The sequence below is a fragment of the Cyrtonyx montezumae genome, unplaced genomic scaffold, assembly GCF_038088225.1.
Source record: "Cyrtonyx montezumae isolate F1298 unplaced genomic scaffold, pur_monq_1.0 scaffold_4, whole genome shotgun sequence".
NCBI lineage: Eukaryota > Metazoa > Chordata > Aves > Galliformes > Odontophoridae > Cyrtonyx > Cyrtonyx montezumae.
The window spans coordinates 13,994,495-14,010,882 of NW_027072045.1; the positions used below are offsets into that span (position 1 = coordinate 13,994,495).

Genomic DNA, 16,388 nt, shown 5'->3' on the forward strand with positions numbered 1-16,388 from the left:
CTTCCAGTAGATACCACCGAGCACTGGCCCAAAGAAGAGTTCGACGGATGCGCCGATCATCACTCATATCAGATTACATCAGCATGCGTTGCGACGGGCAATTATGTAAGCGTCGCGATGTATTGGGTCTCTGTATCAAGGGGAACTCACCTTATGGTTACTTGATCAGTGGTTCATGTCGTGAAGGGGTGGAGTGTATGGGAACTGCTGAATCACGGCCTGAACCACTGATTGGTCACCTGAGGTGAGCACCAAGTCAGCCATGGGGGCACAGGTGAAGGTGATATACCTGTGTGGGTGGAAGGGGTGGAGCCTAGTTCCTCCTCTCTCAAACCCCATTTAAGGGCTGACCACCACCAGGGAAGGATCTCTTCTTGGAGATCCCTTCCATGTGGAGTCCTCTGCGAGCCTTGTCATCTTAAAGGTGAGCCATCTTCTCTTTTGTATTACCTGTATAACTGTTTGTATAGAACTACTTGAAATATACCATCTTCTATACTATTCCCTGGTGGAGTATCGTCATTAGGAGTTATTTACTCTACAGCTTAATGGTGATAGGGCACACAAATCCCAAATGTCACAGAGCAGTAATATGAGTTGTGCATATAGGATTGTAGTTACGAAGCAGAAGTTTCATAGAGATGATCCTGCAGAACAGATTTATAGGCTTTGCGTTGCTAATGCTGAGATTTTCACAGTCACGAATCGTTATAGTTTCTTCAAAACCAAAGGGCTGTAAATCCCCTGTATTTGCTTTATGGTGTCAAAATCTGTAGAGGTTGTGTTTTTACTTTTTCATCTAAAACTGCAAAGAACAGAAACCTAACTTTGTTTTCAGATCAGTGCTGCTATTCTTATCTGGCCCTGTGAGCTGGATTTTCAGGAGAAGCCTCAGATACTGTAATACACAAATTCCGGGAGCTGGCAATTGTAGGGGTGTGAGCAAAGGTGGCAATAATGAACAGAGAGGACTTTGGGGAAGAGGTGAGGTCTGCCAAAGAAGCTCTTGATGCTTGTGGGAGGAGTGCTGTGGTGAAGCATGTTTTCTGCTGCTAGATGAGCCTGGAAGTAGGGAGCTGTACTAGCTTTGCCACTGGGGAGTGGCATCACTTTTCCCAGTCCCCTTTTACTGGTGCAGGAACCTCTGCAGTACTGTGACACAGGCACCTCTCTGTTAAATCGAGAGGCTTGTAACAAACAGCTTGAGAGGCGAACCATGGCCTCGGTCACTGTGTTCCTCACAAGAGCACACAGCTGCTGTCAGCATGATCAGGACTGGACTTGCATGCGTGACAGGAAACATCTCTCCTCCCAGGGGGCTGTGGAGGGAAGGTGCAGAGCCAACACTCGGCATAAACCTTTGACATGGCACAGAAGTGCTCCACAGGTGTCACAGAAGTATCCTGACAGATAACAAGGAAATCCTCTGCCAAAGGACACAGGAGCAACCGTAACTACATCTGACACAGGGACTGAGCCCATTACAAAGCTCCAAACAAAGAGATGCTTCCAGGCCCGGAAGCCCCAAAGTCACCATCACGTACGAATAGCACAAAGCTGTAGCAAGATAGCTACTCCACTAGCTCTGGGGGATCAGAAAGCACCCTTGCTCAGGCTTGGATAGGACCATCCCTGCCAGTAATGTAGGAGAACTCCTAGTAGTGCTGGCGTGGGAGCACCTCTTTGGCACAGAAGCACTCCAGAAGGTCATGACAACCTGTACAACTGGTGTGCAGGCAGGGAAATAGCGTTCAGTTCCTGGGGCAGGGCTGTTGCTGCCCTGGCAACATTTCTGTGTGTACCCTGTGCAGCCCTTGCTAATGCTGGGGTCCTGCAGCATTCCCGATAAAACCCTGGCCACAGCAAAAGTGATATGGTGGACATGAGAGCTGCCAGCCAGGGGACACAGCAGAATCCATTTCACTGTCAAAGCCTCTGAGGGAAATGCATCTGACTGACACAGCAATGCTGAGCTGGCTGTCAGAACAGCACTCCCTGCCCCAGCCAGGTCCTGCCCTCTCCTGCAGACTAGCACGTCTCCACTCCCTCTATAGCACATGGTCTGGTAGCCGTGACTCGTTCCCTGGTAGCCACCTCCTTGCTACAAGAGCTGCCCCTTCCCAAGCCTTTGTGCATTGTGTTCAGGCTCCATCCCTTTATCCAATCTCCCTTCTCTTTTTTCCCCCTCTGACGTGCCCTGTGTCCCAGCGCAGCGTGGCCTGTCAGGCATCTCTCCCGTCCATCCCCTGGGGGCCCTTCACAGTGCTGCCAGTTGTTGCAGTTTCAAACTCAATTGTTCTCCTTGGTACTGAGGCAAATGGAGTCATTAATTACCTTCTATCGGCTGGGCCGAGTTCAGAACGCGATCAATAGCCGGCGCTTGTCATTCACGGCAGCCAGCCCCACGCAGCCCCTCGTGCTGCCTTGGCCTGGTGGCAGCTGCCAGGGAGCAGGGCACCCTGTCTGAGCAGGGCTGAGGGGAGACAGCAAGGGCAGGAACCTCATCTGAGGGAGCACATCACACATTTGCACATGGCCAATGTGTCCCGCTTTGGACAAGTTGGGCCGCACCAGCTTGTTGTGCAGTTTCTAGAAGCTCCGTTTGCATCCACAGTGATTATTAATTCAATACTCTGCTCCCATCAGTCACTTGGGTAACACTCAGGAGGATTTGGAAAATGGAGGTTGCCAATTGTGGTGTCCATTTCCTTCCAGAATAATTTCTGCAGTCCTTTGAGCAGGGTGCAAGAAAGCACCTTCTCCAGACAGGTCAGTGTGGTGTTTTGGGGCTAAGTGCTGCAAGAATTGTGCTTGACTGCCATAACTGAACTGGTGGGGAGAAGGATACCTCAAACTCAGGCGGAAGAGATCCCAAGTGAGTGCTGGACAGAGACAGCAGAGCATAGAAAGGGCTGGCAAGATCTAGCAGTATGCGGAGAAGGAATTTTATCAGAGATCCACACTGACAGTGAAAGATATGGGAAGAGTTCAGGTTAGGGACAGTACCCTGCGGAAACAGAGACACTGGAAGACATGCTGGAGAACTGTCATCACAGGGAAGTGGATCAGGCTTTGTGAGCTCTGCATTTGCTTAGGTTGCTGTGTCCATTCGCCTCAAGGGAATCCACAAACCTGAATCTGGGAATGCAAATGGATGATATTGCACCAGTCCATGTGTCCTGGTGTAATTTAGGTGTGTTAGCAACACATGAACTGTGCATTCGTTACGTGCACAGGCTCAGAGAGGAAAAACTCAGAAACAAAGGGATTTTATTGTTTGAAGTTAGAGTGTAGGTCAGGTGAGGAATTGTGAGCAAGGAAGGCTGCTGGCACAGGGCAGAGTATGTGCCTGCGAGGGAGTGAGGTGTGTGCCAGGGCTGGGCAGCATGGGGCTGCGTGGGACAGAGGCAGCAGGAGGAGCAGAGGTGAGCAGTGCGGCATTAATGCAGGGCTCGCATGAGCAAAACTGCAATGCTCAATGAGAATGTAAATGAAATGAATTGTGTGTGCAAATGTGTAATGAAGTGTGTACTCTGATCTGTCTAGGATTATCAAGGGAGCATGCAAATGTGCATTTAAGGAAGTGAGTGTGTGTGTGCATATGAAAATCATATGTATTTACTACAGCATCTGAATGTGTGGTTGCAAATTTGGCCCTGGGAAACTTAGTCTGTGCAGACCTAGCTTTATGTAATAGCAAAATCAGCACATCCAGTTTTACTGAGTGCTTCAGTAAAGGCCTTTCCCAGGTGTTAGTCTGCAAACAGCTGCCTCAGATGCATGTACAGCGTGCATGATGGCGTGTACAGGTGTGCAGATGAGGTGTGCTAGCCCAGGGAGCCAAAGCTGGAGCTTTCTGTGCAAACCATTACCACTGCTTTGTGACCTTTGGATATTCTGGAGGTGAGGGCACATATTCTGCTCTCAGGCTGCTGTAAATCTACAACAATTCCCTTACCTCTGAGTAGTCACTGGGGATTTATACCATTGTAACGAAGGACAGAGTGTGGGTCCAGTATGTCTCACTAGCACTGCTAGGCTTAACTGCTAGCCAGATAGAAATGCAGCTGCCTCCAGGAGCCAGTACATCTGCTTTGTTTATGCTGGTGGAGGAGCAAGCAACACTATCACACAGCCAGCCAGATCCCCAAGTTAGCATAAATCTTTTAAGTCTCTCACACTCAGTGGTTATACTGATTTACACATCCTGAAAGTTATCAGAAGGGTTACCCTGATTTATACTGCTGTGGTGCTCAGCACACTGCCTTTAGTGCAGGGGCTCAGAGAGAGCTGCAGCAGGGAGGCAGGAGCTGGGAGCCCAGCTCTTCCCTCTGCCAGGGCTGGGATGTGCTTAGCAGCACCGATGTATGCTGGCTGCTTTTGCCGCCTCCCCTCATCTTCCTAAGCAGTTTGTTGGGGAGCTCCCTCTCATCAGGATCCCCCACCCCCCGGTGAGCACATAAAACCGGGTGCCTTTTGTTAGCTTCAAAGGACAGAAGCAATGCAAAAAATTACATTGCATGCAGCCCTAACTATGCTTGTTTAGAGAAACTGCTTGCATTTATGAAGTCTTTGGTGCGGAAAGCAGGGTTGCAAATGACTGCATCAGAGCGACAGTAAAGGCCATTAATTTCCTGTTATGTTTTCCTGTGTTGGGGGCTTTATTAATTTAATTTTACACTGTCGAACAACAGCGAGCGCTGACACCGCCACACTGGAAGGTTTTTTTTCCACAAGCAGTGCTTTGCCTGACATGCAAATCAACACTGCCATCAGAACCGCTAGAGGCAAGGGAGGGAGCACAGACCGGGCTGTTCCTGCCAACCCCACTGCCCATGGCCTGGAGGCCCCTGAGAGCCCAGTGGAGCCCACTGGCACCTGAGTGTGAAGCTACCAGTGCTAGGACTCAGCAGACCCAGATAAGTCCACGCATGCCTTTAATGTGGTCAAGAAAATACAAATTCCTCCTTACCCTGTTGGCTGATCCCCCATCGACATGCTTCTGAATCCCCCATCTCCTTCTGTCTCTCTTGCTCCAGACTCTCCTTCCCTTTGATTCTACCTTATTTTCCCCTCACACATGCTTTTACCGTAACCTCCCAAGTCACTGAAGGCCAGGCCTACCCCTGAGCCAGATGTCGGTGAATCATGTTAGTGGAAGCTCTTCTGAGTCAGCACTAAACCAGTGCTCAAGCAGAGTGTTTTTAGAGCTGCCATTTTTGATGTGCCATAAAACAAAGGCTCCAATCACTCAGAGTCATTAAAATTCCCACGGCATTTTTTGTAAGAGTACAGACATTAACCTGGCTGTCCTGAACAAAATCCAGCCTGAGTGATTACCCACAGCATATCTTAATTCTCTTGTGGTTTCATTTGGACATGGCACAGCAAAATTTCAGTGTTGATGCTCTGTATTGTTCAACATCTGCCACGGTCCATCCGAGTCAGCCACATTTGAGTAGTAAATGAGATCTTTAGAATGAGAAGGTTAATAAACGATGTATTATTTAGGATGGGTAATTGCAAGATGCTGTGCAATGGGAGAGCTACAGGCCTGCAGTATGCTGCAGTCAGCTTGGATTGGCACCATGCACATTCCTTTTCTGAATGTGTTCATTCCTGTAATACCTATAAATCATTAGCAATTTGACTGATATATGAAAGATCCTGTGGTGATATGACCTATGCAATATTTAGATTGGAGATGTGTTCCAAACTGTAAGAGGGGACTCAGTCACTGGTAGCAATCAGTTTCACAGACAGAGCCTGTGCAGAGGAGAGCCATAGGTGTCTTTCAGGCAGTGGCTGATTTGTTTTCTAGTTCACTGAGATTTAGTAAAGTTCGCCCACAGCCTAGGATAGGTCTGATCTGCTTTGCAAGGTCAGCTCCTGTGCTCAGTGTCTACCTTGTCATGCATTAGATGCCAAAAACCGAAGTGAAAAGCCAACAGCTCCTTTGGGAAACCAGATGTGGAAATGTGCCTGTCCTTTCTATAACAGCCTTTTCTAATGCGTCTAAGAGAGGGCTGGAAGAACCTCAAGAATATATGAACATTTCATACACAATGAACACCTCATTAAGGTTTGACTGGATGCATCCTGAGCCTGTCCTAGTGCAGGCCCCTAGCTTAAAAGCAGAATAACACCACTGAGCTCTCAACAAAGGCAGAACCAGTGAGAGAAAGAAGCACTGACATACTGCACATCCAAATGGAAAAGTAGATGTGACATCCAAAACCTAGCTCCTGGGTCAGGCACTGTGCTTCTGTCTGAGAAGAGAACTTGGTACCTCAAAGCTAATGGGATCTAACTTGCAATATGTATGGGTGGGTGAAGCAAAAGCAAAGGATAAATGTGTCCCGAGGTGATATTTTTAGGCCCCTTTACAAAACTAACATTTTAAAAGGCATTAAATTGGCACGAAATGCATTTAACAGCTATTGATGCATGGCAAGATCACCCTCAAGAAGTATGGACGTTAGCCATGTCTGACTGGCTGGGTAAGTCTAACTGTTTCTACCAGGTCTTCTATTGCTATTGGAGTTGTGCAAGGTCTTAGGGCTTACCCTAGCCTCTGTAGGCCAACACAAAATGCTGTTTGTGGCAGGCATGCTTGGCAGCCGCTGAGGTAACTGGAAGAAATCCAGTGTTTCCTGAAAGGCTCTTAACATGTTCACAAACTGCATTTTTCTTGTGGCAAAATGAATCACGTAGCTTTTTCTGCCTCTCTGCCCTGCTCTTGTCACTTCCTTGCCCTCCTCTGCCCAGCCAGAATATACATGAGCTAATCAGTAGGTGAGATCTTGTTGCTTCCCCCTGGGATCCAGGGAAACAAGTTTGGAGGGTCTGATGCTATCACCGAGGGAAGCAAAGAGCTCCAGCTTCCCTTTCAAACAGCAGCGGTCCCGTTCAGGGAGGAGGAGGGGTCCTCTCTGGCCCCGGCTGAGAACAAGGTGCTTAGTGTTTTCCTTTAGAGGGAGAAGACACTCCTCTGTGAGAATGATTTCCATCTATAAACAGCAAGTGATGCTTAATATTGCATTGATGCAGATTTGGGAGCAAGATAGACAAATTAGGAGCTAAAGGGTGCACAGAAGATTTCCTGTTGTGCCCTTTGGCTGCTGTGATGCGAATGGGGAGAGAGGGAGAGAATGGAAGGGAGCACGAGCTGTCCTCCGCCAACGCCTCTGCAAAGGTTGGGATTCCTGAGGCCGCTGTTGTCTTGTGCTGTCAAGGTCAGCAGGTTCAGGTTCACTGAACGGTCAGGATGGTTTGAATTACTGGCACTGCCTGCCGATGCCTCTGCTGATTGCGATCCGTCTTCCAGCGCCTGCTGCGGGATGCTGCTCCCTGGCCATGTGCTGTGCACTGTGTGGGGCGCGGGAAATGGCAGCGAGGCAGATGTTCTTGTTAAGAGGATAAGGTTTTAGGAAGATTTAAGGAGCCATGGCAGTGCCAAGGAGAGGCGCATGCTCCATGCACTGAGCACATGGAGACCAGGCTTCCAGAAGCAGTTGTTCTATTCCATTTATCCTTCAATCCTCCTGCAAGTTTCCGTCTTTCATAAAAGTTACAAGAGTGGCTTGAAAAGGGACTGTCAGATCCTCATGGGGTGAAAAGCCTGTTGGAGAAGATTTCTATTTGGTTTTATATAGGTAGAATGCTTAGTGAGCAAAGACTGATGTCCAAGTCTCCATGTAAGCTGTGCTGCTAGGATGCATCCTGCTGTGTCACCAGGCAGAGCGGGGCAGGCAGCTGCTGTGTCCCTGCAGGAGCACCCAGAGGCTCACAGTGCCATAGCCCGGATGCAGGCTGGAGCAATGCGAGGAACCACAGTGGAGCAGGTGGGGAGAACCGTGTGAGGGCCTGCCCCACAGGTTTGGCAACACGGACATGGGCCAGGCAGCATCAGCTTGCTGCCCAGTGCCGAAATAAGCACATGAGAAAGAGCAGAGGATGAAATCAGAACATGACTGGAAGTGATGTGGGACTAGTGCCCAGCAGCTATCTCTGCTGCTGGATGTCTCCACAGTCATCATGGAGTAGACTTCACTACAGAGAAGTCTGGCCTTCTCTGTTCAGAAACCTGAACACTGGTTTTGGATTTGTACTCTGAGGTTTGCAGCATGTCTCTGTAAATCGCTCAGCCCCCAGGTACTGTCAGCTACATCTGCATCTCCACACGTGCAGCGTCTGTGCTCACACTGCTGCTGCACCAAACACTGTCCTGCACGAGTACACCTGGAGGAAAGTCAGGGCAGTGCTGAGAGTGGAGCAGCCTCAGAGGAGACTGAGACTAACTCATCCTCACTGCTCCGAGGATGGGAAGCTCCCATCCTCTCTGAGGCTCTGAGCTCAGTTCCAGGCAGTCTCTGTGAGGCCTGTCCCTGTCGTCAGGCATGTGCTGCACTGCCTTCACCTCAGTGCCCCACTCTTCTCCCAGCTCTCTCTCCGGGTACAGAGCAATGGGCTTTGGCAATAAGAGTCAGGGACAGTGCCCAGTATCATGCTGGTTTACATTAATGAGATACACATGGTGTAATCCAGCAATGGAGTCAGCTCTACAAAGAGAGGTAATAGCAGGCTGCCATGAACAGAGCAGCTCAGGTAATTGGTTTATCTATCTAGAAGCAGTAGTAGCAATCTCTGCACAGACAGAGTAGCAGTAAAGTCTCTTCCTTAAGGCTATTTCCTTTGTCTTTTCAATTGCTTGCACATCCATGTGAGATAGAGAGAGAGAGAGAAGGAGAGAGAGAGGGAGAGCTAGAGAGAGAGGGAGAAATGTTAATTTGTGAATTAATGGCTTTTCTCAGCGGAATTGTAAATTCAAATGTCACCTCACAGGGTGACACTATGCTGGGCTGCTGAAGAAGCAATGATAAGATCCCCCTCATCCCCGTGCCGACATATACCCATGCCCCTCCCCTCCCGGAAAGATAGCTGCGGAGTGGAACATGCTACTTTTAATTTGCAATAACACCACAGCAGAGGGATGCGAGGGTGACTGTTTCTGACCCTCCCTTCCACAAGAGCCCGGGCCATATCTTTCCCATTCCTCTGCTACCTCTTTCAACCCCCTCTTCAACTCCTCCCATTCTAAACTGAGTCCAAGACAACACATTATCTCAACTCCCCCCACCCCAAACTAATCAAAGGATGAGCTAGGGGAGGGCTCTTTAGAACGGATGCCGCTGCAACCCTCTCCTCTCCTGCAATAATCAGGTGAATTAATGACCCTGAAGTTAAAGTGAGTGCTGATACTCAGGCGTTGTGCAGCGTAGGGGAGAAAGCCTTCATTGTTTTCGAGCAGGAGGCGGGCAGCAGCAAGGGAGATTCATGGATGGAGATTGAATATGCAATTTTCTTTCACCTTGCCAAGAGCTGCCCCTGGGCTGTGCCTGGCCTAAATTTTTTTTTTTTTCCTCTTGCCATCTCTGCCTTATCCGGCCCTCCCACCTCCCTTCCATTCTTTCCAGAAAATTACCTTCAAAATTGATTTCCACTTTTACAAACAAATATAATGGGAACATGAGGGGGAAAAAAAATCTTGGGCTGTGATGAATTAGGGCTGTCAGGTGCTTCCAAGTCTCCTTTGTTTTTGTTTTACTGCCCGTTAGGTTCTTTGTTTTTCCAGCAGCTGGGAATAGTGCCCCTGCCCACACACTCCATGGCTACCATCACGGGATATGTCCGTCACCTGATGTCATCACTGAGTTATCCCTGCTCTCCATCACTATGATGCAAACAGCCACTGTGTCCACACTGCCCTACCTCTGGATATCAGGATGCAACCAATCTCATGGAGATGAAGCATGTCCCACACTGCTGGCTACTTGCTTTCTGCAGCCACCCTGCATGTCCTTGGAGTTACCTCAGATCATTTCTACTCTGCTCCCCCTGTTCTCTTTTGCCTTTCTAACTGACTCATGAAAGGGATTTCCCATCCCTCACTGTTCTGACTGATCAGCCTAGGCCATGAGCAGGGCCCTTTGATCTCCACCGCACCTCAGTGCTACATCACCTTGGTTCTGTAGCAGTACTGCCCTTGAGTCTCATTGCCACATCTCTTGACCCAGTAACAGCACCATCTCTAACTCCCACCAGTGTGGCACCCTGATCCACTGCTAATACGAGCTGTATGTCTCCTTGCCACGTCACCAACAGTCATCTAAAAGCGCAGTTTGCTTCCACATTCCTACCTCTTCCTATCCCTCTTGGAGTTTATTCTGTCACCCACTGTGCCCTGAGATCCTCAAGGATCCAGGCACCGTGTTCCTGTAGTCTTTAAGTCCATGAGACAGTGCAGCAGCCAGCTCTGAATGTAGGCAGACCCAGGGTACAGATCACAAGAGGGACAGGCACCAGCGCAGCCAGGGAGCAGCCCCTGCACCACAGGTGGGCACGTGGGGTGCTCAGAGACACCGGGAAGAGCTGTGGCTGCCTGACTGCTGCTGACATCAGCTGCAACAGCCCCTCCCAACAGTGAGTCAGGAACACAGAAGATCTAGCCACAAACTAAACACACATCAATAAGCAGTCAGATAAGCATGCATTCAGGGCACTCACACAAATAAAATTCAAGAAATGCTCTATGCGTAAGACTCACAAAACACAGCCAGTCACATCTGAAAACACAAGAATGCAGTCTGGGACACAAGGAAGTACTAATGCAGTATGTGTCAATTACATGTAATATCTGAGTAAACAAATAGCTTACAACAGCATACATACACTAACTAAATGGAAACCTGGAACTCAGTGGAATTTCCTTAAATTCACATATGCAAAATTAAATCATGTAAGCAAATGCAAACTATTTACAGAAATAGACAACCTTCACACAGGCAAGAGCAGCCAATATATGCATATAAAACATGTGCACGAATATATAACCCCAGTGCAGATGTACCCTCTGTACCAACGACACACAGAGGTGTGCAGCACTAACTAGTGCTTGTATCTGGCAGCCACAAAGATACAGTCATACTGCAACTGTGGAACAATACATACACAGAGAATATACATAGAAATATGCAACATTCACATATATGCTTAACGTGTGAATACAAACACCTGGCATTCACAGAAGTACATTGCACTAATGCTGAGCTGTACACACCCAGACATCCAGGTGATCCACACTATGCATACTCCTACTAGGCAGTATTATACACAGCTTAACATACATGATTTCCACATATCTGGGTGCATGCACAAAGTCACAGGTCTACCCTGCTGCTCGTCCTGGTAGAATAAACACTGATACGAGGAGAGCACCCACCCTAACACAGAGATACAGAAAACAAACAGGCGTGCATTCCGAGGTACACAGATACACAGAGATGCACACATAAACAGCCAAAACCAAACCAGCTTGTCTTCAGATAGTGCCAAACCATGCCAAACTAAGCAGCAGTGTCAGCTTCAGAAGCAGAGCAACCTGTCCAAATGGCTGCCTGTGATGCAAGCTGTTAAACCCCCTTACCTGAAGCCCTCCCGAGCCACGCACCCTCCGAACTGCCAGGCTGTGTGCACACAGACATCTGTCCCTCTCTGTTACAGGCAGGCTCCAGCTCTGTGATGCAGCAGCCCACATTTCTGATTGTGCTGTGCTGCTTATGCATTGCCATCTCCTTTATCCAGACTCCCCAGCTGGCTTTCTCCACACATCCTCTCCCTTTGCTGTCTGTCCTTGCAGCTCATTTGTGAGGTACCTGCCTCGTGTTCTCTTAGAATCTCACCAGCAAAGACCCTCAGGAGGGAGAGATGAGGGGCTGCTGAGAATAAACTGCCTCTTGATTTACATCTTCATCTGGAGTGAGAGGAGTGCTACCTCTAGTGTGTGTAGGAGCTGTGAATCTGGAAGTTCCCTGTAACCACTGCTGTCTGCTGCAGTACACCATCACTGCAACCAGGAAGACACTGGGAACTTGGCCACGCAGTGTGATACTGCACTGTCCTGGGCCGAGCAGGGGGAAGGTGCTATGAGCAACACCCCAGAGATTTCTCACTGTGCTCACACAGCCATGAACTGCTGGGTGCACGCCCTGCAACTGAGTTGGGTGATCAGAATGGGGAGTTAGTGCCTGAGGTAACGTAACTGCATGTGTCTCTGGTGTCATTGAGACTACTGCAGACCTGCAATAAAGCAATCGTGTGGAATAGTGCAAACAAATCATCTGTGGTGGCAAGAAATCACAGCACAAAACAATGCAGCCACACCACAGCAATGCTGTTGTGTCACCTGCAGGGGTCCAAACCCACTCTGTTGCCTTCAGCAGCAGTGATGTTGGGAGAGCAGAAATCCACCCATTGCCCTGACATGAACGTACATCAGATGTCACAATACGATCAGGTGCAATGCCTTGCAGGCATGCACAGGTAGCACAAGACAACAAATTCATTTCCCTTCAGGGCAGTTAAGGGCCCTCATACCACTACACTGCTGGTAGAACACCGTCACACTGCAGATGACAATGTAAGCATGCTGTCTGTCCTAAAACAACCCCAGTATATTGTGGAGTGACTCCATCATGTTCCATGAAAACATACAGTGCTCAAGACAGCACTGCAGTGACATACCCCTGCTGACTTCAGTCAAGATTAGATGACAGTCTGACACTAATCAACAAATGATATCAACTGCAGTAGCAACTGCCTGAGTGGCAGTGACAGTACAGCACAGCCGGCCATGAGGCACCGAGTCACTTGCTGGAAGCAGCATTGCTCACGCAGTGATACAGATGTACCACCCCACCACCACCTCCTTGCACAGTGTGATGGCTTCCAGTGCAGCAGGGTACACTTATCTCATCGTTAGTGTCAGAAACCCACAACGTGATAAGCACAGTCACACCGCCTGCAAAGACACATCAATGGCACTGACGAGGACATGAAGTCACCTGAAATGTCACAACTGCATCTTCCAAGTGATAGAATCATTGCCACCATGAGCAGCACAAATGGGATAATGCTTGCAGTGGCACACACAGCTGCTGTATAGCTGCTCAAAGCCTGAGATCTCTGCAAGCACGTGCATTTCTCCTCCCTTTCACTGAAATTATTGAGTTCAAATTTTTCTTCAAGACACTGTGGTCTGGGATGGCATCTAATAAACCGTTTTCTGTTTTGGGACCGTAGCAGCTCTCCTTGCTCCACACTCCACTGATGGAGGCATTTCTGCCTTCCCAGTAGGAATGCAGGCATCATGGACAAGCTGGAAATCCCTTAAGCTGATTGCTGTCAAACCTTGCTCTGCAGTCAGAGTCCCCGTTGGAAGTGAGAGAAGAGAAAGCCACCTGTAACACTGTAATGCTCCTCAGCAGAGGCCATGATAGTAAGAGTCAGAAAATTGAACATGCTGTACCAGAGCAACACATAGCACCGCAGTGACACTGCCTGACCTGCAGCTACACGTCCAGCACTGCTGAATGCTCCTACAGCTGCATCAGTACCTCGTTCTGAGCAGCTCAGTGCCACAGCCTGCAGCACACAGCCCCATTTGGAACTGTACGGTGAATCACCTGCATCGTAACACCTGTAACTGACTTGCCAAAATAGCAGTGACCCTTCACTGTTCCCCTGCGCTGACACAGCCCTGCCTCACTTATTTCAGTGTAAATCACTACGATCATCCAAGTGACAGGTGAAGAGAGGGAAGGAGGAACTTCTGCCTTCCGAGGTTAGCTCCCCCATCCCCACCGGGGATTCCTTTACTGCAAACAGCCTGAGTATTACTGCCATTTACAGTAGCAATCACTCTGTCCCCTCCTCTCCCACAAACCTACTGCTGATATTAGCACTGATTGTACTAACAAGCTTGTGGGTTTTATTACTACTGATACTAATAATACTGGACACATTACGTCTGCTCGCACCAATAACAGGCTATAGATATGATCCCTGCTAATGCCAATAATACTGGGGGATATTATCTCTGCCATTGTCAGCACTGCAGATATTATTGCCAGTAATGCTGTAAAATACTACAGATATTGTCAGGGACCAAGATTAATAATGCTGGGATTGTTACAACAGTAGTCTTGCTGGAACACAAATCCCAAATGAGAATTTGGATCTACAGTGAAGTCCATTTGTGGCCTGCTATTGAGAGAAAGAGCTATCTTTAATAAGAGTAGTTTTGTAAAGGTCCTCGAAGTTTTACTCAGCTGGAGATGCAGGGAACCATCAGAAACATTATCTGCCCTCTCTCTCCCTTGTCTTTCTATATACTGCTTAAGACTGTGGTACTGGAGTCCTTCTAATTTTCTCTTTGTTCCTCTGGCTCACCCTGATTCTCGCCCTTTTAGCTGTCAGAAGGGGATTATGGAACTACAGAACAACAACAATCTAGATCAATAGAGTGCCCTCTCAGGAAGTTTGCTGATCATATGAAACTGGGAGAAATGGCTGAGACACCACAAGGCTGTGCTGCCATTCAGATGCTCAGATCTAGCTTGCTCTCAGTGCCATATTCTTCCCAGGCCAGCACGTTTGGTACCAGTATTGGTCCCCCTCGTCTCCATGACCTGGCTGTCACTGCCCATCGCTGAGCCCACCTCTGGCTCCTTCTGTCCAACTTGGGAGTTCTGCTACATCATCTTGACACGTAATTATCTCTCCTCTTCTTAATCATCTGTGCTACTGTCTAATGCAGCACCAGCTGCAGAAAAGAGGACCTGGGGGAGGGGGCGTGCTCAGACAGAGGCTCCTCTATCTCTCCCACCCTGTCCCCAGCCAGCACAGGGGTTGCCAACAGGGTTTTCAGGAGCCAGAATTCAGGAGCGCTTTGGTCCTTCCCCTTTCTCTGCAGCACTGCATTCCTCACAAGACATCATCCTTGCAGCAAAGCTGGCCCAATGGAGCAGAAAGAAGGAGAACAGTGCTGCTGTCTTTGCCTTCTTCAGGGAAGAGCCATTCCCAAAGTGCTGGGAAAGTAGATGTGCTTTTCTACATGAGAATAAACCCTGCAGTTAAGAAATTGCAACAAGACAGTCCTCAGAAGCTTTGGGAAATCATGAGAAGGCCTATATATCCAGAATGAAAATGAAAGGAATACCTGCATTGGATTTCTTGCTTTCTTTTCTTAATCCTCATCTCAGCTAGGAGTGCCCAGAGCTCTCAGCACTGCAGGGCAGGTCGCCCAGGGGGAGGGAGTGCAGGTAACTGGCTGTGCAAAACCTCCCCTTGGACCTTCTGACTTTAGTGTACAGCCCTGCTGTGGTGCTGTCTGTCAGTGTTCCTTAAAGCCACTGTGAGCACAGGGACTCAGCTCCTGGGCAGGGGTGTTCAGCAGCTGCCAGGCATCCCTTGTGAGGTTTCTCTGGGACAGAAGTGTGACATCTCCCTGAGGCAGATACCCAGGATGGCAGAATGAAGGCTCTCCTCTAAGGAGTTCTCAGCTGTGTCACGTTACTGAGATCCCACACCTCCAGGATCATCTGGTACCTTTTTGATTTCTAAGGAGATATGTGGGCTCTTGGCCAATAGCAGGAAGTTGCACAGTGCTTCTCGCCCTTCAAAAATCAAATCCAAGATGAATTAAAGATGGACGCAGGGAGTTTTCTTTCTGTTAGCGAATCTTTGTGAAGTGTCATGATCTTGGATATCTGTTTCTGAGTTTAATTGTACTGCTTCAAAAATCTGAAATTCCAGGCCTGGTGTTGATTGTGTGGCTGCATGTAAGTAGGATAATCGTTGCAGGCATTTAAAAAGCGTAGCTGCTAAAGCCAGATTGAACTGCTTCACTTTGAAATGAGATAGAGAGGTACAACACTGACAGCTTGTGATCACCAAGCTGGAATGAATGAGAACAGGGGTTCACAGAAACCCCAAATACTGCCAAGAGATACACAACCATTAGAGAAACTTTTTGCTCAATTTGAAATGTCACTATTTCCTCTGTTAGTAATGATAAGAAATGCTGGAGAGGCTTACAATGTTTTCAGTCTCTTACTCCTGACATTTTTTTGACTTTGAGGCATTGACTCAGCCCTTCCATTGCTACACTTTTCTCTCAGCTAGGCCCTACTGCCATCTAGCTGGGAAATGGATCTTCCTCTGGGTCTTGATCCAATTTGCAATGGCATCAGCAAAAGTCTTCCCATTTGCTTTGATAGGAGATGAATTGGGTCTTTGCTTCCAGCCTCTAGTTTTAGTTTGTATTAAGAAGAAATGGGTCAGGCCTTTTCTTAGGATTACTGTTTATTCAGAACTAGAATTTAGAAATGTGAACCTCACCTGCATCAATGCTCAGGAAGTGACTGGAGGAACCTCAGAATGCAACATCTCTCTCAGAAGAACTTTCTTACCATGCATCACAAAGAGCCCTGGTATTGCTGTACACCGCACAGCCTGGGATTACGGCACACACAGCACAGGGAGCCACC

The 16,388-nt window shown here is 48.4% G+C and overlaps 1 protein-coding gene across 4 annotated transcripts in view; it reads right to left on the minus strand.

Annotated features, from left to right (window-relative positions):
• Nucleotides 1-16,388, minus strand: part of PAX2 (paired box 2) — a 91,624-nt gene that overhangs the window by 31,685 nt on the left and 43,551 nt on the right. The gene's annotated exons all lie outside the window — the stretch shown is intronic.